Source organism: Lagenorhynchus albirostris, chromosome 17 (assembly GCF_949774975.1).
Source record: "Lagenorhynchus albirostris chromosome 17, mLagAlb1.1, whole genome shotgun sequence".
NCBI lineage: Eukaryota > Metazoa > Chordata > Mammalia > Artiodactyla > Delphinidae > Lagenorhynchus > Lagenorhynchus albirostris.
This window is the reverse complement of record NC_083111.1, coordinates 66,079,844-66,101,548: the sequence shown is the minus strand read 5'-3', so window position 1 is coordinate 66,101,548 and position 21,705 is coordinate 66,079,844. Positions and strand designations below refer to the sequence as shown.

Sequence of the window (21,705 nt, the reverse complement as noted above, 5' to 3'; positions counted from 1 at the left end):
ATGCGGCCTGGAGAACACCAACCGCAGCACGCTCGTTCACCGTTGCCAGCCTCAGTCCTTGCGTCTGTGAAATGGGTGGATCTCCACCTGCAGGATTGGACTGAATGAGACGCTTTAAAGCTGGCACGATCTGGTTCCCTAAAAGGGTGACTTTAATGAGTGAGCTGGTATTAGTGATGAGGGACTTGACAAAGTGAGGTTCAGAGGTACCGTTCTGCCCCTCGTCCTTCTCAGGCCCCCCTGGGAGCATCCTGACCTTTCCCCCCCCAGCCCCTCAGCTGCCAATCCCCGTGCCAGGTGCTGTGTTTACACGCGCTCACCTCACCTGAGTCATGCTGCTCCGACATACTCATCTTCTGTTCATACCCACAGAAATTTCTATGGCAACTGTGCCAATATCTTTAATTCTCCCAACTTTCCCTCTCTGTTTTAGTAGAAGATTTTGCTTTCTATCTTGCTGAGAAGATCAAGGTCACTTTCTTCCCCATCTCCACACTCGTCTCTTTTCTCTCTACGTCGGAGGAGGTAGCGGGTCTCCCTGTTACAAGTTAACCCATCCACCTGGCCTCGAGGCCTGCCCTCTGCTCCCCAGGGACCCTAGCCCAGCACTCATCGGCTCCCTCAACTCTTATCTCCCTTCACTGGATCCCCTTCCCTTTGGGTTATGAGCACCTCGGTTTGCCATTTCCCTAAAAAAGTAGACAAAAGCAAAACAAACATGAAAAGCAACATCAAAGTTCCCAAAGCTGCTCAATTCCACCATCGTCTACACGTTATTATGCAACTCTTGCTTTCTAGGGCAGAGGCTCCCGAGTGAGAGACTGGCCTTCTGGGTCTGGTGCCACCACTCACTGGCGTGTGAACCTGGACAAGTTACACCCGTCCTCCGAAGCCTCAGCCTTTCCATCAGTAATCTGGGGATGAAAATGGTACCCATGGGGTGCTGGGGTGCTCGAAGGGGTGCTGAGAGTATCCAGTGAGCTCTCTGCGCACAGCGTTTGCCTCCGGGCCCCAAATACAATAAGCTCTGAGCCTGCAACACAGGGACGGTACCTGCTGTTAAAACCATGTAACCATCAAACATCTCAAAGGAAGTTCGAGATGACTGCTGTCCGCCCCTCCTGTTACTGCCCCCTTCATCCCTCACCTCTGCGCATTCTGTCCTCCTTGCTCTGTCGACGCTTTTCTCTTAAACTGCCAAATATATCCCGCATCACTGCCTCTGCGGGGCAAACTGCCTTCCTTAAATTGCCTCCCCTTGGCTCTCCTGGGTGGTGCCCCTTGTTCTCTTCCTGGAAGCTCCTGCTTTGCTTCCTCATCCATTTTCTGCTGTCACCTCCATGCTCTGGGCCTCTTCTCATCCCTCTCCTCTCCATTGTCCTTGGTGATCTCACCCATCCCAAAGCGCTAAACTCACCCTTGCAGACAGACGTCTACCAAACGAGCCTTTCTAGCCCCGGCTCCTCTTTGCAGAGCCGCAGACCTTCCTTTCCCACCTCTAGCTGACAGCGAGGACAGGCTACATGGACTTGTAACCGGACAAACGCTGGAGCAGCCGCTCTCCACTGAAACACGATGTTTTGAACAAGACCAAGATGATTCATGAAGACCAAGGAAAATAATACATGAATTCAAAACAAAAAAAAATGCACAATCCACTCCCACGCAGTTGAACAGGCTCTGCTCCGTCACCCCCACCTGGAAGGCGGCTCTAAAGAGGAAATTTGGTCTTGGCGCCTCTTCCGAGCGTGGCTTCTGTGCGTCTCTGACCCTCACCGGGAGCCTCAACTTGAACACGTGTAGAACCAAGCTCCCCACCCGTCTCCCAAACCCGATCTTTCCGTAACGCTCCTCATTCCCAACGGAAGCATCCCGGTCTTCTTAGTCATTCGGGCTGGAAACCCAGCTTCCTCTTGCTCTCCACTCCCTCCCCACCCCACAGTTAATTATGTCCCAGGCCCTCCCAACTCTGCTTCCACAATGGCATCCTTCATTCCTCCGCTCCAGGCAGGGTCCCCCCTCCTGGCTTCTCCCAGCAGCTGCAATGACTCCCTACAGCCTGGCCTGGCCTCTGGGCTTCACCTGGCTGTGGCAGGCACTGCCTGTCCGGCAGCCCTTCCTCCTCTGGCCAGGGCAGTCCACTTCTTTCTAGAGAAAGACCCCCACCCACTCGTGGCCCCTGTGGATCCTCCAGCAGTGGGCGTGTGATTTGGTCCTGACCACTCAGTACATCATGTCCCCCCACGAGAGTGAGTGATTTAGGGAGTGGCCTGACGACCCGAGTGGGGCGGTCGGAACCAGCTGAGTTGAGAGGTGCAGAGGCCCCATCACATCCCTCTGTATGCCGCCACGCCTGACTCTGACGCACGCGTGGGCCCTCCCTTCCGGCAGTCTGCGCACGCCAGTCTGATGGGCTTTCTGGCACCTATGACTGAAAACGTCCTGGCAGACGCGGATTCAGGCCAACCTCCTCGCTGCCACCATTTCTTTCTAAGACGGCAATCCTCAGTCTTTCCCTGACGGTAGACGTGTTAGGTGACATGCCCGTTTGCAACGTTCTCTCACTCTTGTCATGTTGGGTATCATTCCACACCATTCTCTTTCCCTTAAGAAAGAATCTCAGGATGTTAGCGGGAGTGCCATTCATATAGGGCGAACCTGGAGTCCTTGCTAATCAATAAAAGTACATCCTAAACAAACGTCAGTGCTCTGTTTTCAGAAACAGATCTCTTGCCACTGCCTATGTCACAACTAATGCCATGATTAAACGTCATGTCTCTATACGTGAATCTGACCATGTCATCCTCATCTTCAAAACCTCATTAGGAGTATTGGGAACTGGCTGTGAGCGGTGCTTTCTGCCACCCAATTTCACCTCAGTGCTCCATGCCTGTCCTACAGCAGTCCTGGTGTTTTAAAAGGGAAATACAGCAGAAGACCTATTCTTTGGAAGCAGAAACATGGACCTTGGAAAAGAGAACACAGCTCAGATGTTCATTCATTCATTCACTCATTCATACATACATTCATTCCTTCATTCCTTCTTGAGTGCCTGCTCTATGCCAGACACTGCTCTGATACTCAGGAAATAAGACATAAGATTCCTGCTTTCAAGGTGCCCACGATCTAGGAGGGGGAGACAGAAAATTGAAAACAAAGAACTTGTAGATAGTGGTTAAGTATTTACTCTGCAAAGAGTTCTTAAAAATGATGTGACGGGGGCTTCCCTGGTGGCGCAGTGGTTAAGAATCCTCCTGCCGATGCAGGGCACATGGGTTCGAGCACTGGTCCAGGAAGATCCCACATGCCGCAGAGCAACTAAGCCTGTGCGCCACAACTACTGAGCCTGCGCTCTAAAGCCCGCGAGCCACAACTACTGAGCCCACGAGCCACAACTACTGAAGCCCGCGCACCTAGAGCCCATGCTCCACAACGAGAAGCCACCGCAATGAGAAGTCCACACACCACAATGAAGAGTAGCCCCCGCTCGCCACAAGTAGAGAAAGCCCACATGCAGCAATGAAGACCCAACGCAGCCAAAAATAAATAAATAAAATAAATACATTTAAAAAGAAAATAGAAAAAAAAATGATGTGACGGTGACTTAAAGACCTACTTTCATTTTTTTTTTTTTTTTTTTTGCCGTGCCACCTGCCTTGTGGGATTTTAGTTCCCCAACCAGGGATCGAACCCCAGCCCTTGACAATGAGAGCTTGGAGTCCTAATCACTGGCCCACCAGGGATTCCCCAAGACCTACTTTCAAGGAGGTAATCAGGAAAGTCTCTTTGAGGAGAGGACATCTAAGCTGAGCTCTTCATATCAAGAAACAGTAAACTTGACACAGTAACGAGTATCAATGAAAACAGAGGCAGAGACCCCCTGACTACCTATGACATTTGAAGTTCACTGCAAAGTAATTTTCAAATTATTCAGTTATTATTTAAAAATTATATTCCCTCTCAAAATACTTTTTTGGGAAAGGTCTTAAAAAGCTGCATTGAAAAGTACAACTTTTCACTTGCTAACATGAAAACAAAACTCTTCGATGGTTTCATAATGGGAAAAAGTTCTTTTCCCTACTTGGGACCGTTGAGGGATAGATGAGCATGAGATGAGTTGAGAGCTCCAAACACCTCCAAAAAACGGGAGGGAAAAGTCTAGACCTGTGAGTCTAGATCAAATAGTAAGAGAAATTTTACTCACAAGGAATACTTTGTATAAAGTGGATTAAAAAAACCATAGCATACGGTTCTGTTTTCTATTAATAGATTGTTATTGGAGTATAATTGCTTCACAATACTGTGTTAGTTTCTGTTGCACAACAAAGTGAATCAGCCATATGCATACACATGTCCCCTCCCACGCTCCCTATCCCACCCCTCTAGGTCATCACAAAGCACCGAGCTGATCTCCCTGTGCTATGCTGCTGCTTCCCACAAACTATCTATTTTACATTTGGTAGTGTATATATGTCAATGCTACTCTCACTTCGCCCCAGCTTCCCCTTCCCACCCTGTGTCCTCAAGTCCATTCTCTATGTCTACATCTTTATTTCTGGCCTGCAACTAGGTCCATCAGTACCATTTTTTTAGATTATATACATATGCGTTAGCATACGGTACTTGTTTTTCTCTTTCTGACTTAACTTCACTCTGTATGACGGACACTAGGTCCATCCACCTCACTACAAATAACTCAATTTCATTTCTTTTTATGGCTGAGTAATATTCCATTGTATATATGTGCTACATCTTCTTTATCCATTCATCTGTCGATGGACATTTAGGTTCCTTCCGTGTCCTGGCTATTGTAAATAGTGCTGCAATGAACATTGTGGTACATGGCTCGTTTTGAATTATGGTTTTCTCAGGATATATGCCCAATAGTGGGATTGCTGGCTCATATGGTAGTTCCATTTTTAGTTTAAGGAACCTCCATACTGTTCTCCATAGTGGCTGTATCAATTTACATTCCCACCAACTGTGCAGGAGGGTTCCCTTGTCACCACACCCTTTCCATCATTTATTTATTTATATTATTATTTTAAAATATTTATTTATTTTTGGCTGCATTGGGTCTTCGTTGCTGCATGTGGGCTTTCTTTAGTTGTGGCAAACGGGCTACTCTTCGTTGAGGTGTGTGGGCTTCTCATTGCAGTGGCTTCTCTTGTTGTGGAGCATGGGCTCTAGGCGCGCGGGCTTCAGTAGTTGCGGCACGCAGGCTCAGTAGTTGTGCCTTGTGGGCTCTAGAGTGCAGGCTCAGTAGTTGTGGCACACGGGCTTAGTTGCTCCGTGGCATGTGGGATCTTCCCGGACCAGGGCTCGAACCTGTGTCGTCTGCATAGGCAGGCAGATTCTCAACCACTGCGCCACCAGGGAAGCCCTCCAGCATTTATTGTTCCTAGATTTTTTGATGCTGGCCATTCTGACTGGTGTGAGCTGATACCTCATTGTAGTTTTGATTTGCATTTCTCTAATAATTAGTGATGTTGAGCATCTTTTCATGTGCCTCTTGGCCATCTGTATGTCTTCTTTGGTGAAATGTCTATTTAGGCCTTCCATCCAGTTTTTAACTGGATTGTTTGTTTTTTGATATTGCGTTCCATGAGCTGTTTGTCTACTTTGGAGATTAATCCTTTGTCTGTTGTTTCATTTGCAAATATTTTCTCCCATTCTGAGGGTTTCCTTTTTGTTTGTTTGTTTATGGTTTTTTGTCTTGTTTATGGTTTCCTTTGCTGTGCAAAATATTTAAGTTTAATTAAGTCCCAATTGTTTATTTTTGTTTTTATTTCCGTTACTCTAGGAGGTGGGTCAAAAAAGATCTTGCTGTGGTTTATGTCAAAGAGTGTTTTTCCTATGTTTTCCTCTAAGAGCATACGGTTTTTTGAAGTCAAAATGAAGCAGTATCTTGATGGCTTTTAAATAAAAACTTTGCACCCAAATGCCATTCTCTGCCTTTAACGAGAGAAGCCAAAGGAGAAAAACCAGAATCAAGAAGGTTCACAGGGCATCAGAGTTGGGAGGCTCGTAGAGGTGACCTAGGCCTGCCTGTTAGGTAAGGCCAACCTTGAGATTTGGGAAGGGACAGGATATAAGTATGGCGAGAGGACCCAGTATCTCATGGCCTATCTGCCCAGGCAGGTGGGTGAAGTTTCTCCCAGAGGCGGTTGTGTTGGGGTGATGGGTTCTGCTGGGTGGCTGTCTGTCCTCAATGTCATCCTGGGATCAAGGTGTTTTGAGCTGAACTGGTCCTTAAGAAGCCAGTTAAGCAGAGTGGGTATGTCTATTAGCTTTGGAATTAGAACAGACTTGGGTGTGAATCGAGGCTCCATCCAACACTTACCACTGTGATGAATGATAAAGCAGAAATTAGTGTTGTAGAAAGAGTACGACAAAGGCAAGTTTAACTTGATCCCATGGAGGACTGTAGATCTAAGCCAGGACAACCGGGAAATAGTCTCTGTATGTGTCTGCCTGGGTTTCATATCGCAAATCTATCACATTGTAGCATCTTTACACCCTCTCTTTCTCTGAGCAATAATCTTGTGAAAAAAAAAAGCAACAAGATTAAGACATATTTTGAAGCAAAGTGGCTTCATTATTTTTGCAGTTAGTTCCTGTTGCTATCAGCTTCTTCAAGGCAAAGCATCCTTTTTCTGGGTAGAAAGAATCATAACAGCCACCACCACATACAGGCCCACACACCCACAAACACAGAAAACCGGGGCTGGGGGAAGAGTGATGTGTTTCTGAAAGCAGGAAAAAAAAATCTCCCTGAGACAGAAAGAAAAAGGAATCAATTCTGGTTTTACGTGTCACATAAATAAATAAGGTGCTCTCAAATGTTTAAGATGGGCCTACTCTGATTTACAATCCATCATATTCTGCTATCAAAACATTTAGAGAGGCTGAGAGACTGCAGGGATTTATCATATCGACAATTCCCAGTGTAACCTTTTCCTTTTGCTCCTGCGGGTGATTTGCACACACTTCATCTTCTCGGAGCTGGGAGAGAAGTGAGATTTTTCTGTTCCCCAGGCATGGATCAGGGCGAGACAGGGCTTTTCAGCAGATGCTTAGATTCTGTCAGATCCCCTTCTCCATTCTAGCCCCCACCCCTCCCTCCAGCCCTCCAGCCCCTCCTTTGCATCCCCAAACCCACAGCTTTCTCTTGAACCCCTTTCATCTCTTCCTCGAAGAGACTTCCCTTCATCTCAAAGCCTGGGATAAAGGCTGAAGGTTTACTCGTATTCTCTGATAGAATGTCCTCCACAAAGCCATTCATCCAAGCCAGTTAAATCCCAGACAAAAGTCTCACAGATTTAAGCCACATCCAGGGGTTGTATTTCTGCATCTCTTTGCATGGGGCCCGGGGTACCACAGGCTGAATCATGGGCCTCAAAGATATCCAGGTCCTAACCCCTAGGTCCTGTGGATGTAACCTTATATGGCAAAAGGAACTTTGATGATGTGATTAAATTAAGGATAGTGAGATGGAGAGATTATCCTAGATTATCCGAGGGGACCCTAAATATAACCACACGTGTCCTGATAGAGGGAAGCAGAGGGAAATTTGACTACAGATGAGGAGAGGGCGATGTGAGGATGGACGCAGAGATTGGAGTGATGCACTGTGAAGATGGGAGAAGGCACCACAGGCCAAGGAATGCAGGCAGCCACTGGGCACTGAAAAGGGCAAGGAGCCGGCGGAAGAATCTAGCCCTGCCAACACCTTGACTTGAGTCTTGTGGACCTGATTGTTGATTCTTGACCTCTACAGCTTTCAGAGAACAAATCTGTGCTGTTTTGAGCCAACACCTTTGTGGTCATTTGTTACAGCAGCCATAGGACACCCTACCGTGGGCCAGCTGAGTGAGGTTTGCAGCCTGTGACTCTCCTGTCACTCCACACGTCCTCTTTGGTGAGCTGCTTCCTGCTCCCAGGCAGAAGCTGGAGGCCCCAGTTCCACCAGCCCTGGAGAAGTAGGCTGCTGTCTCTTGGGAACGAGTAATGAGCTGGAGACCACAGCCCTGTTGGACTCAGATCCACAAGGCCAGGATCTGCTGCCTTCAGTTTCCACAAAATTGCCACAGTTACAGGATGATTCCCTCTGCTCCAGATTCTAAGATGATAGTCCTTAGGGAAACACACGTGAGCGTGCACAGATTCACACCAGCACAGCCTGTTTGCTCTCCCTGCAAATCAGGTTCCGGATTCACCTTCCTCCCTCACCTTCCATGGCCACCACCCTGGCCTAGGTCGCCATCACCTCTCATCTGGGCCCCTGTGATCGCCTCCTGCCTGGTCTCCCAGCTTCCCATTCATGCCCCACCCTCCCCAACTCACTAATCCTCCAGAAAGGTCCTTTAAAGTCATAAGTCACATCTGCTTCCATATCCTGACGCTCAGACTACACCCCCGGTGATTACACGAGAAACTTGGGGTGGGGACCAAGCTTCAGTGTGTTTCAAAGCTCCCAGGTGATGCTGATGCAACCGCTCGAAGGGAGTGACGACGTGATGCACATTTGACCTATGCCCTCAGCTGTACCCCCGTGTTCAGAACACCTTGCTCTTGGAGGTGGAGTTCGTTACCTTGCGTGTGTCAAAGCCGAACTGTCTTTAAGGTGCCCTGATCCCTATCTTCCTTCTCACTTCCCAGGGCTGTGGGGAGGGTCACAGGAGATGACGGGCACACAGGGGCCTACCTGCCTTCTCCCCTCCCCCTCCCCCCTTCCTCTCTGTCTCCTTTCTTTCCCCCTTCCCTTGCCCATCCCCCTCCCTCGTCCTTCCTTCTCGCTGTTAAAGGTCATGTAAGGGATGTGGTAGGTCACTCCGTGGCGGCACCTTCCTCTCTGGGCCCAAAGCACAAACTTCAGCCCCTCCCATGCAGCCGGCAGTGCACAGCTCCTGCAGAAATACTGTTGGCTCCCGGGGGTGCAGACACAGAGCCCCTTGCACAGCTGCACCCTAACACAACTAAACAGCTTCGGCCAGGCAGGGTGGAAGCCAGTATTCTTGGACAACTATGGGCCACAGACTACAGACTTGAATCCAGGCTTGTCCAGCCCCACTTATTCTACAAATGAGGAAACGGAGGCTTAGAGAGCTATCAGTGCCCTGGAACGGTACAAGGACCCGGGGGTTTTGGACAAGTGGCCTCTGGTGGCCATGGGCAAGGCCTGCCCCACCTGGACCTGGAACAGCTCTCAGACCAGGGAGGGCTCCCATGATAACACCGAGGACCAGCCTTGGGTTGAAAGGGAGAGGATTCTGTTTGGCTTTGCCGACACGATGTCTTGGTTGAATAGACCAAGGACTGGCTGGGGGGGGTGGAGGTAGGAGTGGGTGTGCCGGCCACCCACTCCCATTCCCTCTCCAGCCCTCAAGTCTGGTCGTGTCCTGAGTTTCCCCACTCCCAACACGGTGGGGACTCACAAGGAAAATGGGAAGGCAGGGTCTCTTTTGGGATCACCTTCACCATGGGGGCAAAATTCTTACCAAATCAGTCTCGTGTGAAAGGGCCCGAGAAAAGAATGATTTTTTTTTTCTTTACAATTTAAGCTTGAGAAGGAACCTGTAGGGGTTCCCTACTCTTCCAGCACCCCCCTTGCACATTTTCTGAGCAATTTTGCAAACTGCTGCTCTTTGGTAGAAAATTACTCGTCTGTGTGTTCCTCTTTGCCAACAGCCCTCCCCATCTCCACATCAATAATAATAACAGTAACGATGCTGACGGCAGTGAGCGCCCCTCAGGTCTGGAACGTGCGTTACAGTTCACAGAACGTTTTTACGTACATCGTCATATAGGAGCTCTTAATCCTCAGGAGGCAGAGCAGGAAATATTATAGCCTCTATTTTCCCATAAGGCCCCTGAGGCTGAGAGGAGGTTTCCTTCCGTGATGTCTCAGAACCTTCTTTACACCAGCTCTCTACTGTCACCTTCCTGCTGTACAAATAGGAGGTACAGCGCTGAGCTGGCCTGCTGAATCGATGTCCGAACCCAAGCCTGATCCTTCGCTTGCCTTTGTGGTTTCTTTTTTTGGTGGGATACAATATTAATTAATTATAACCAACCACGTGGCCTCCATAGCTTCCTATATAGTTAGGTCTTTATTGGCAATTGATGTACTCTATAGATCAGTGTGAAAAAGACTCTAAGTTATGGATATATAAGGACAGGAAACAAAATAATACTTAGTGGATTTTTTTTTCAGACATGAGGGGCCTGTCTTTGTGATTTTTTTGTCCTTTTCCAGAGGAATTTCCAGCCGACAGTCAGAAGGCTCCAACATGCTATGACCCTGGGTATGGGAGCTTGGTCAAAATATTAAAAAAATATACGCTGATGAATATCAAGGAGCAAAACCCTATACACGAATGAGAAATGGGGTTACTTCTTGGCTGACTGAATGGGTCGGAATGGTCACTGAGCATTGGTTGATTGAAATATCAGCAGGCCCACAAGGGAAGAAATAAAAAAATTAGTACGTCAGTGTCATGAGTGGTATTAGAAAGAAACACGTTATAATATCATCTTGTTCGACAGAGCATTTCAGAGGGAAAAGGATATCTCCGTTTTCTCATTTGTATCATGGGGATACTAACTGCAAGTATTCCTCAGAAGGTTGTTGTGAGAATCAAACAATGTGATCCATTGAAGAAAAGCACAGTACAACTTGGTATATGGAAAGTATTCAATGTAAATATTCTAACCAATCAGAGAATAAAAACAGTAATAGCAACAACAATAACAATAGGACGTCCTATTCTCTTTTCTGCAAACCCAACTTGTTCCAAAGCCAAGATGGTCACCTGGCTTCCACAGTTTTCTGCCTGCAGGGGCACCAGACTCTCTGCCACCTGGGCTGGTGACACAAAGTCATCTCGGCTACTCCCTCTGGTGCCATTATTCCTTTGTGTGCCCAGGGCGTGCTACCTTAGCTCACGAGTGTCTCTCCTTCCATCTGAATCCGAGCTCTATCATTTGCTTGTAACAGTGTACATGTTTCCACACCAGTCCAAACCATCATCACACCTTGTCCGGGCTGCCGAAATGGAATGGCTTTCCTTCTGTCCACGGTCTCCACTGTTCCAATCTGCCTTGTGCCCGCTGCCAGGCACATCTCCCCCAGTCTCTGACTTTCCTCCATCTCTTACGTCAGTAACGACCAGTCATGGCTCTCACTCTCCACTGAATCCCATTCCAACTTGTCTGATGAGCTTTCAGTCTCTCAAGACATGATTCCAAGGCTCTTACCAAAACTCACACACTTTTCTCCCTGAAACCTCTGCCCCCAGCAGGCTCTTTGCATCTCCCCCCATCCCCCCGCCAAATATATTTTGATGACTTATCAGCCAGGCCTCTAGTCTAGGCATTTCGGAGTGAGCCAACAGCCCAGGTTCCCCTGATAAGCCAATATTCTCAAAAGCAAAGCTGCCTGGCTTTGAACAACCCATTAGCCTGAAGTTCCTTTGTTCACTTAACAGATACTTGAATACCCACTACGTGCCATGTTCTGTCCTGGGGGCTGGAGATAGGGGAGGCGGGTGAGCGAAGCTTAGAGCTGTTCATGTAGAGTATAATCTAGCAGAGGTGACAGAAAGTTACAGAAGCAGTGATAATGCAAGAGTGCCCTATATAAATAGGTGGCATGAGGTGTTAGGAGAGAGGTGTGGGGAGTTGGGAGAGGTACGCAGGAGCCTCACTGGACTTTATCCCGAGGGTGACGGAAAGCTAGTGAACGGGGAGGAGGGAGAAGATGTGTGGTGTCGACTGACGTGCGTTTCAGAAAGCACCAAGTTTAATCCCTCCATGCCTGGCGCTTCCACAGCTTGCCTCCAGCCCTCCTTCTGGATCCCTATGCGTCTGATTCCTAACACAATGTAATCGGCCAATGCATTGAGTTTACACTATTCATCTATTTGTTCACTATGTCACTATGTCCCAGGTGCTGCATTAGGTTGTGACGCTACAAAGGCGGACAAAAATAAGAAGCCCTGTGGTAGGCTGAGTAATGGCCCTCCCAAAGATGTCCAGGTCCCAATCCCTGGAACTTGTGACTGTTACCTCATATGTAAAAAAGAACATTGAAGGTGTGATTAAGTTAGGCCCATCCTCATATATCCAGACAAAACTACAATTTGAAATGATACGTGCAGTTCATAGCAGCACTGTTTACAATAGCCAAGACATGGAAACAACCTAAATGTCCATTGACAGATGAATGGATAAAGATGTGATATATGTATATATACAATGGAATACTACTCAGCCTTAAAAAAGAATGAAATTAATGCCATTTGCAACTACATGGATGGACGTAGAGATTATCATACTAAGAGAAGTCAGAAAGAGAAAGACAAATACCATACGATATCATATATATGTGGAATCTAAAATATGACACAAAAGAACTTCTCTACGAAACAGAAACAGATTCACGGACATAGAGGACAGACTCGTGGTTGCCGAGGAGAAGGAGAGGTGGGGGAGGGATGGATTGGGAGTTTGGGATTAGTAGATGCAAACTATTATATAGTGAATGGATAAACAATAACAACAACAACAAAAGTTAAGGCCCATCCTGGATTATCTGGGTGGGCCCTAAATGTCATCCTAAGTGTCTTTATAAGACGGAGATAGAGAGAGATAGGAGACACAGCCTTTAATTAAGAAATCACACAAATGAATAGCTAATGACAAACTGACAGCAGCTGGACAGCCTGACTTTGTAAGGGAAGACGCTTCTTCAGGGCAGGGGCTCTCCACCCTGTCTCTGCGCTGGCGTCGGCAGAGGGGCTCTTAAGTACCCTGACCCTCAGGCCACACCAGCTGAGCCAGACTCCCTGGGGGCGGCCGCAGCAAATTACATTCCCATCGGCAGAGCACGAGGGTTCCCTTTTCTCCACATCTTTGCCGACACTTGTCATCCCTTGTCTTTTTGATGATGGCCATCCTGACAGGTGTGAGGTGGCATCTCCTGGTGGTTTTGATTTGCATTTCCCTGATGTTTAGTGATGTTGAACATCTTTTTATATGCCTACTGGCCACCTGTATGTCTTCTTTGGAAAAAGGTCTATTCAGGTCCTCTGCCCATTTTTTTTTTTTTTTGCGTTACGCGGGCCTCTCACTGTTGTGGCCTCTCCCGTTGCGGAGCACAGGCTCCGGACGCGCAGGCTCAGCGGCCATGGCTCACGGGCCCAACCGCTCCGCGGCATGTGGAATTCTCCCGGACCGGGGCACGAACCCGTGTCCCCTGCGTTGGCAGGCGGACTCTCAACCACTGCGCCACCAGGGAAGCCCTACCTCTGACCATGTAAAAAAAAAAAATTTATTTATTTATTTATTTATTTTTGGTTGCATTGGGTCTTCGTTGTTTTGTGCAGGCTTTCTCTAGCCGTGGCAAGAGGGGGCTACTCTTCGTTGCGGTGCGTGGGCTTCTCATTGCGGTGGCTTCTCTTGTTGCGGAGCACGGGCTCTAGGCGCGCGAGCTTCAGTAGCTGTGGCTCGCGGGCTGTGGAGCACAGGCTCACTAGTGGTGGTGCACGGGCTTAGTTGCTCCGCGGCATGTGGGATCTTCCTGGACCAGGGCTCAAATCCGTGTCCCCTGCACCAGCAGGCGGACTCCCAACCACTGCGCCACCAGGGAAGCCCCCTCTACCCATTTTTTAATCGGGTTTTTTTCTTTTAATGGTCAGTTGTATGAGTTCTTTGTATTTTAGATATTAATCCCTTATCAGATATATCATCTGCAAATATCTTCTCCCATTCAGTAGTTTCCTTTTTGTTTGGTTGACAGGTTCCTTCACTGTGCAAAAGCTTTTTTCTTTTTTAAACATCTTTATTGGAGTATAATTGCTTTACAATGTGTTAGTTTCTGCCGTATAACAAAGTGAATCAGCTATGCATATACATATATCCCCATATCCCCTCCCTCTTGTTTCTCCCTCCCACCCTCCCTATCCCACCCCTCTAGGTGGTCACAAAGCACCGAGCTGATCTCCCTGTGCTATGCGGCTGCTTCCCACTAGCTATCTATTTTACATTTGGTAGTGTATATACATCCATGCCACTCTCTCACTTTGCCCCAGCTTACCCTTCCCCCTCCCCGTGTCCTCAAGTCCATTCTCTACGTCTGCGTCTTTACTCCTGTCCTGCCCCTAGGTTAATCAGAACCATTTTTTTTTAGATTCCATATATATGTGTTAGCATACGGTATTTGTTTTTCTCTTTCTGACTTACTTCATTCTGTATGCCAGACTCTAGGTCCATCCACCTCATTATAAATAACTCAATTTCATTTCTTTTTATGGCTGAGTAATATTCCATTGTGTATACGTGCCACATCTTCTTTATCCATTTGTCTGTCGATGGCCACTTAGGTTGCTTCCATGTCCTGGCTATTGTAAATAGAGCTGCAATGAATATTGTGGTGCATGTCTCTTTTTGAATTATGGTTTTCTTAGGGTATATGCCCAGTAGTGGGATTGCTGGGTCATATGGTAGTTCTATTTTTAGTTTTTTAAGGGACCTCCATACTGTACTCCATAGTGGCTGTATCGATTCACATTCTCACCAACAGTGCAAGAGGGTTCCCTTTTCTCCACACCCTCTCCAGCATTTATTGTTTGTAGATTTTTTGATGATGGCCATCTGACCGGTGTGAGGTGATACCTCATTGTGGTTTTGATTTGCATTTCTCTAATGATTAATGATATTGAGCATTCTTTCATGTGTTTCTTGGCCATCTGCATGTCTTCTTTGGAGAAATGTCTATTTAGGTGTTCCGCCCATTTTTGGGTTGGGTTGTTTGTTTTCTTGACATTGAGCTGCATGAGCTGCTTGTATATTTTGGAGATTAATCCTTTGTCATTTGCTTTGTTTGCAAATATTTTCCATTCTGAGGGTTGTCTTTTCGTCTTGTTTATGGTTTCCTTTGCTGTGCAAAAGCTTTTAAGTTTCATAGGTCCCATTTGTTTATTTTTGTTTTTATTTCCATTTCTCTAGGAGGTGGGTCAAAAAGGATCTTGCTGTAATTTATGTCATAGAATGTTCTGCCTATGTTTTCCCAAGAGTTTTATAGTGTCTGGCCTTACGTTTAGTTCTTGAATCCATTTTGAGTTTATTTTTGTGTGTGGTGTTAGGAAGTGTCCTAATTTCATTCTTTTACATGTGGCTGTCCAGTTTTCCCAACACTACTTATTGAAGAGGCTGTCTTGTGCAAAAGCTTTTTAGGTTAATGTAGTCCCACAGATTTATTTTTGCTTTTGTTTCCCTTGCCTGAGGAGACAGACCCAAAAATCTTTTGCTGAGATTGATGTCAAAGAACATACTGCCTATGTTTTCTTCTAGAAAATTTATGGTTTCAGTCTTACATTTAGGTCTTTAATCCATGTTGAGTTTATTTTTGTATATGGTGTGAGAAAGTAGTCCAGTTTGATTCTTTTGCATGTAGCTGTCCAGTTTTCCCAACACCATTTACTGAAGAGGCTGTCTTTTCCCCAGTGTATATTTTTGCCTCCTTTATTGTAGATTAATTGACCATATAAGGGTGGGCTTATTTCTGGGCTCTCTTTATTGATCTATGTGTCTGTTTTTGTGCCAGTACCATACTCTTTTGATTACTGTAGCTTTGTAAGCATAGTTTGAAATCAGGGAGCATCGTACCTCCAGCTTTGTTCTTCTTTCTCAATATTGCATTGGCTATTCAGGGTCTTCTGTGTTTCCATATAAATTTTAGGATTATTTGGTCTAATTCTGTCCCCTGTATTTTTCTTAATAGCAAGATGTCACTGACTCAATTTCAAAGGAGGACAAGAGGCCTGTTAATACTGCTGTATTGTTAGCAGCATAAGTAACTGCAGCAATAACTAACAGAGACCCTCAACTACCTCACTGCTTAGGATCAGGACCCACAGGGTATAGGGCATTTTAGATCTTCTGCTCTCTCTGTCTGGGCCACTTGCTGTTCATTGATTATTTGACTGGTTCTTGCATTCAGTCATGCATGCATTTATTCATTTAATAAAATATGTGTTGCAAGCCTAATATATGCCAGTACTGTTCTAGGCATGGGGAATACTGTCACCTGGAGCTTATCCTTTGATGGCCTAGGTTATGACGCTAGAGACAGAGAGAGACACTGGAAGTGAGATGGCATGAGGTCAGGCTTTGGCCCCAGTCTATCTCTGCTCATCACCTGTTCTGGGTTGATTTTAATCTCCCCCGCCCCCCCAAATATATGTTGAAGTCCTAACCCCAAGTACCTCAGACTGTGAGTGTACTTGTAAACAGGGTCTTTATAGAAGTAATCAAGCAAAGATGAGGTCATTAGGGTGGGCCCCTCTTCAGTATGACTGGTGTTTTTTATAAAAAGGAGAAGTTTGGATGCAGAGACAGACTTGCACAGAGGGAAGTCAATGTGAAGAGACACAGGGAGAAGATGGCCATCGACAAGCTAAGTAGCGCCTGAGGCCACCAGAAGCTAGGAGATAGGTCTGGAACGGACCCTTCCCTAGTGCCTTAGGGGGAGCATGACTTCTGGTTTCCATCACTGGGAGACAATAAGTTTCTGTTGTTTTAAGCCACCCTGTTTGTGGTACTTTGTTAATGGCAGCCGTAGGAAACTAGTACGCCACCCAAAGCAGGGATCTTTTCTTTCCAGGCAACCAGGGCCTGGAGACCAGGTGGTGAATGCTGACCTGGCTGCTTTGGCTAAATTTGAAAACCTGGACCCACCTTTCACTAGGAAAGAGCACAGTGACTTGGACGGGAAATGCCTCACTTTCAGCAAAACTGGTGTGTGAACACTTGGCATTTACACTTGAGAGAAATTGAGGGGTTGTTGTGTTGTCAATAGGAATCTGCCAGAGAGCATACCCAGGGGGCATTCACAGGTAGGGGTCACTCGAAAATTCTGGTTTGCACACAACCCTTTGAGCGGCCAGCTGCCCTGAAAGGCATGCTCTCTGGGCTCCATCTTCACCTGTGACCAGTGACGTTGGTCTTGCCTTTTGGTTCTGCTCTCAGGTGCCGCCATCAGCTTCTGAGATTTTCCTTGTGGGGCAAGCAGACAGGTAGGTGTGGTGATTTTGTGGCAGATACTGTGGCAGACTAAAGATGGCCACACATTCTTTGACATTTCTCCTATTGAGAGGTGGGGTTCATGTCCCTGTCCCTGCCCCCTTGAACTGGGGCTGCTCTGTGGCTGCTTTGCCCAACAGAATGTGGTAGAAGTGACACTATGACAGTCCTGAACCAAGACCTTTAAGAGGACATGCAGTTTCTGCTTCCTTCCCCTTGGAGCTCTGGGCCACCATGTAGGAAGTCTGACTACCCTGAGGCTGCCATGCTGTGAGGAAACCCAAGCTACCCACGTGGAGAGAGAGATGCTCAGCCAGTCCCCACTGTTCCAGCCCCAACATTTCAAGTCATCTCAGCCAGACAGCATGGAGTAGAGATGAGTCATAACTGCTACACTGTCTGAACTTCTCACTCACAGAATTGTGAGATACAACAGATTTCTGTTTGAGAAACTCCTAAGTTTTGGTGTGGTTTCTAGGCAGCAGTAGTTAACCAGAATAGAGGCAGACCCAAGATATCAACCAAGAGTGTGAGAAGATGCTCTGCATCTGGACTTTGAGACCAGCAAGTAATTTTCAGAATGAAGGAATGACACCGAGGAAGGCCTTAGAGGTTGAGGCGGGGTCCACACCTGATGGGTCACCTGGCTGGCTCCGTCAGCAGGATGATAGACACAAGCTCACCTGCCCACTCTGCAGCCCCCATCAGCCCCCGGGGCAGATAGGAAATGTGACTAGAAGACAAGAGAATCTCTTTCTATTATACAACATTGCTACTAATAGCTCTGCGCTGGCCACTGTGCTAGGAGCTTCATGTGTTATTGCTATACTTCACAAAATCTTGAAAGTAGGTGTTTTACTAATATGGAAACTGCAGTTCAGATGCTTATGAAGAGCTCAGAAGAACATGCTCTAGGACCAGAGCTAGTCCAAGGCAGGGCTAGCGTTCAAACCCAGGCTCCAAGGCTTGGCTTTTGGAAGGAACCCAAGGGAGTCCAAATTGGGGTGACCTGACACAGGAAAGGTAGGGGGAGGGGAGAGGGAACAGGAGGAAGGCCTTTAAAACAAACACAACAGAGTCCAGTTATTCAGAGGTACCCCTTGAAACGACTGCCACATCATCCATTTGGCCAACACAGAAGGTTCCTGCCACCAACCTAGAAATCTCAAGTCGCCTCTCAGAGTTCTGAGGGAGCAATGACTGTGAAAATGCTCTGCAAAGAGTCTTCTGTAGGACTGAGAGTCTGACGCTGTATAAGCCCTAACATCTGCTGATTTGGTAAGTGGATATATTTAGTGGTGGAACAGTTTTTCTCCCAGTTTCATAACACTTAAAAAAAAAAAACCTGCTTGTCCTATTTTTTTTTTCTTTTCTCCTTTTCTTTCTTTCTTCTTTTTTTTTTTTTTTTTTTCATGAACTCGCGAGGGATGTTGCCATTCTTTCCATAGCAACACACTAGGATACTGACTCTGCTTTGCTGGGAGAAGTCTAAGCCGGCCCCGGGAGGAGCAGAAGAAAATGCCGGGCTGGGGTGGGGAATAAATTGCTAAAACTCCAGTATCCGAAATGAAGGCAGAAAAAGCCTTGAGGTGTTTTGGTCCCAAGAGCTGCAGGTGTCATTCCAGCTTCCGCTCCTGTCGGGTACTGAGGCGGTGCCTGCACGTACGGGGCAGGTCCTGAAGCCCTAGCGTATTTGTTCCCAAAGGATCGTGATTCTGACAGTTGTATCGTTCTCTCCAAAGTGCTACCTTTCTTCAGTGCTTTCTGGATCCTTCTGATGATGGTAGGGAGGCAGCTTCAACAAGGTGACAACCTGTCTTCAACACTTTTTTATAACATCAACTTGTCTCTCCTTTTTAAAGGAAGGTAGACCTGGACATTTGGGGAGGGAATGGGAAAACCAGCCCAAGTCGAGGGCACGTAGTTCCCACTTTCACACACACCATCTCCTTTCATCCCCACGATGGCCCCGTGGAGGGAACATTCTTATCTCCATTTCCTTGAGGAAACTGGATCTGAAGCCGAGAATCTGAAGCTGTCACGCCTAAGGAAGGGCTCTGCAGGCACAGAGCTGGATGCAAACGTTGCTGTCATGTGTTGCCATTTGGTATTGTCCGGTGTGTCTGCATGGAGCTCGGCCACCTTGGCCTGAAGGCGGAAAAGCCAGCACCTCCTATCAAGGGTGATAAGGGTTAGCAGACCCATTCTGCCCTTGTTCTTTCCAACATGACATTCTACCTCTCATTTCTATTCTCCAAGAGGCTGCTGCGGTGAGTGGAAGAGCACGTAGGAGGACGAGTGCCTGGGAGTCATTAAAAAATAATACTTTTGAAGAATATATAACGATGTAGGAACATACTCATAATATGTTAAGTGAAAAATGAAGCTACATAATGTACTGTATGATGCCATTTACCTGACATCTGGAAAAGGCAAAATTAGAGAAAAAGCAGTGGTTTCTAGGGGCTGGGGTGGGGGCTGACTCCAAGGGGCAATGAGAGAATTTGGGGGGTGATAGAAATGTTCTATGTCTTGATTATCGTGATGATTACTCAACCACATGGGTTTATCAGAACTCATAGAATTGTTCACTAAAAAGTGAATCTAATTGTATGCAAATTATACCTTGATTTTAAGAAAGACCAAGAAAAGGGTTTCCCTGGTGGCGCAGTGGTTAAGAATCCGCCTGCCAATGCAGGGGACATGGGTTCGAGCCCTGGTCCGGGAGGATCCCACGTGCCGCGGAACAACTAAGCCCGTGTGCCACAACTACTGAGCCTGAGCTCTAGAACCCATGAGCCACAACTACTGAAGCCCGCGCGCCTACAGTCCATGCTCCACAACAAGAGAAGCCACCGCAGTGAGAAGCCCTCACACTGCAACGAAGAGTAGCCCCCGCTCGCCGCAACTAGAGAAAGCCCGCACACAGCAACAAAGACCCAACACAGCGAAAAATAAATAAATAAAATAAATACATTAAAAAAAAATTGCAGCTACATATTAGTATATACAAAAGAACTCCAATTTTGTGTCAACACACACAAACATTTGTAAAAACATGCAGATGATGTTAACACTGGCTATCTATGGGCTGAGGGATTATTCATGATTTGTATTTTCTGCTTTATATTTTTTCAACAATTTCTATAATATCCTAGACTGTTACCTTTAGAATCAGAAGAGTGGTTTTCTTTTGTTTTAGGAGAGAAAACACGGCTGAAACAGTTTTGGAGTCAAGCTCCATTTCTTAGAAGCTGTCTGACTTCAAGCAAGCAGGGCCATAACCTCTGAGCCCAGTCTTCTCATCTGTAAAATGGGATAACACCACTCACCTCTTAGGGTTGTCACTATGATTAAATGAGATAACAGTTGTAGAAGTACTTTATAAATTGGAAGATGCAGCTCGACTAGTAATCACTGCCGTCCTCTCATCTTTGAGAACTTCTTTGATTTCCTAATCCAGTGGTTTTCAAGCATGATGTCATTACACATTTATGCTAGTAAGAGCTTGAAGCTAGCACATGACTTATTTAAAAAAAAAAAGGAGTACCTAGTACGTAGTGAGTACTTAATAAATACACGTGGAATGAATAAATGGCATGCTGTCCTCCATGTGTTGTACCAGAAAAAACAGTGAACCATGCCCTCGTTCATACACTGCAGTGGAGCACATCTTCAGAACCGTTGATCGTATGCTGTGTACTGATCATGAATCCAGCACATTGCTACATCTAATGGCACTTTTAGGACATTTAAGAGGTATACCCCAAGAAGCTAACCATCTAAGTAGAAGCAAAGGGGTAACAGATGATAAGGAGAAGAGCTTGGTGAAGGGGCGATTAGCACACAGGGCCGTGGTGGTGGGGAGGAGATTTTTCCTGGCTAGGTGGGACCACAGCTGAGCCTTGAAGTTTCAGCAGGAAAGAATGGATGTTACAAAACGAGGTGGAAAGATGTTCCAGATGGGAGAACAGTTTGGGCCAGGGGTTGACTATGATCTACCTCTTGCTCTTGTAAATAAAGCTTTACGGGGACACAGACAGCCAGGCCCATGTTTGCTTTTACCCTTCCACGGAGGAGTTGAGTAGTTGCAACAGAGACCCTCTGGTCTGCACAGCCTAGAGTATTTACTATCTGCCCCTTGACAGAAAAGGTTGGCTGACCTCTGGTCTGGGCCAAGACACAGAGGCCTGAACAAACCGTGGAGTCTGCTGAGGACCAGGTGAGAAGGGAGCTGGGTGTAACAGAGGAAGTGGGGTGGGAGGCAAGGAAAAGATGGGACAGGTAAGGTGCCGAGGGTAGTGGGGGTAGTGAGGAGGTAAATGCCTGGACTGAAGTTCTTGTTTCCACGGAAGCAAAACAGCACTGCTGAACTTGCCGGGGAAGAAGAGGTTCTGGGGACCTGGACCAGCCGACAGCTGGTCTTGGAGGGGCCTGGTGGTGATGACCCTACAGCTAGGACCGCAAGAGAGAGTGGCCTGCAGTGGTTCTGCCATCCTGCACGGGGGCTGGGAGAGGCGCCTCTGTCGGAACAGCGAGGCTGAGGGGGATGTGAAGGCGGGGCCCTCCCTACTGGCACCCACCCACACCCCAGGTGGCTTCGGCTCTTTCACAAACTCT

General features: G+C 47.0%; 1 protein-coding gene across 2 annotated transcripts in view; it reads right to left on the bottom strand.

The window, feature by feature from the left end:
* The window catches only part of ZHX2 (zinc fingers and homeoboxes 2), a 173,396-nt gene that overhangs the window by 30,572 nt on the left and 121,119 nt on the right, over window positions 1-21,705 (bottom strand). The window lies entirely within an intron of this gene.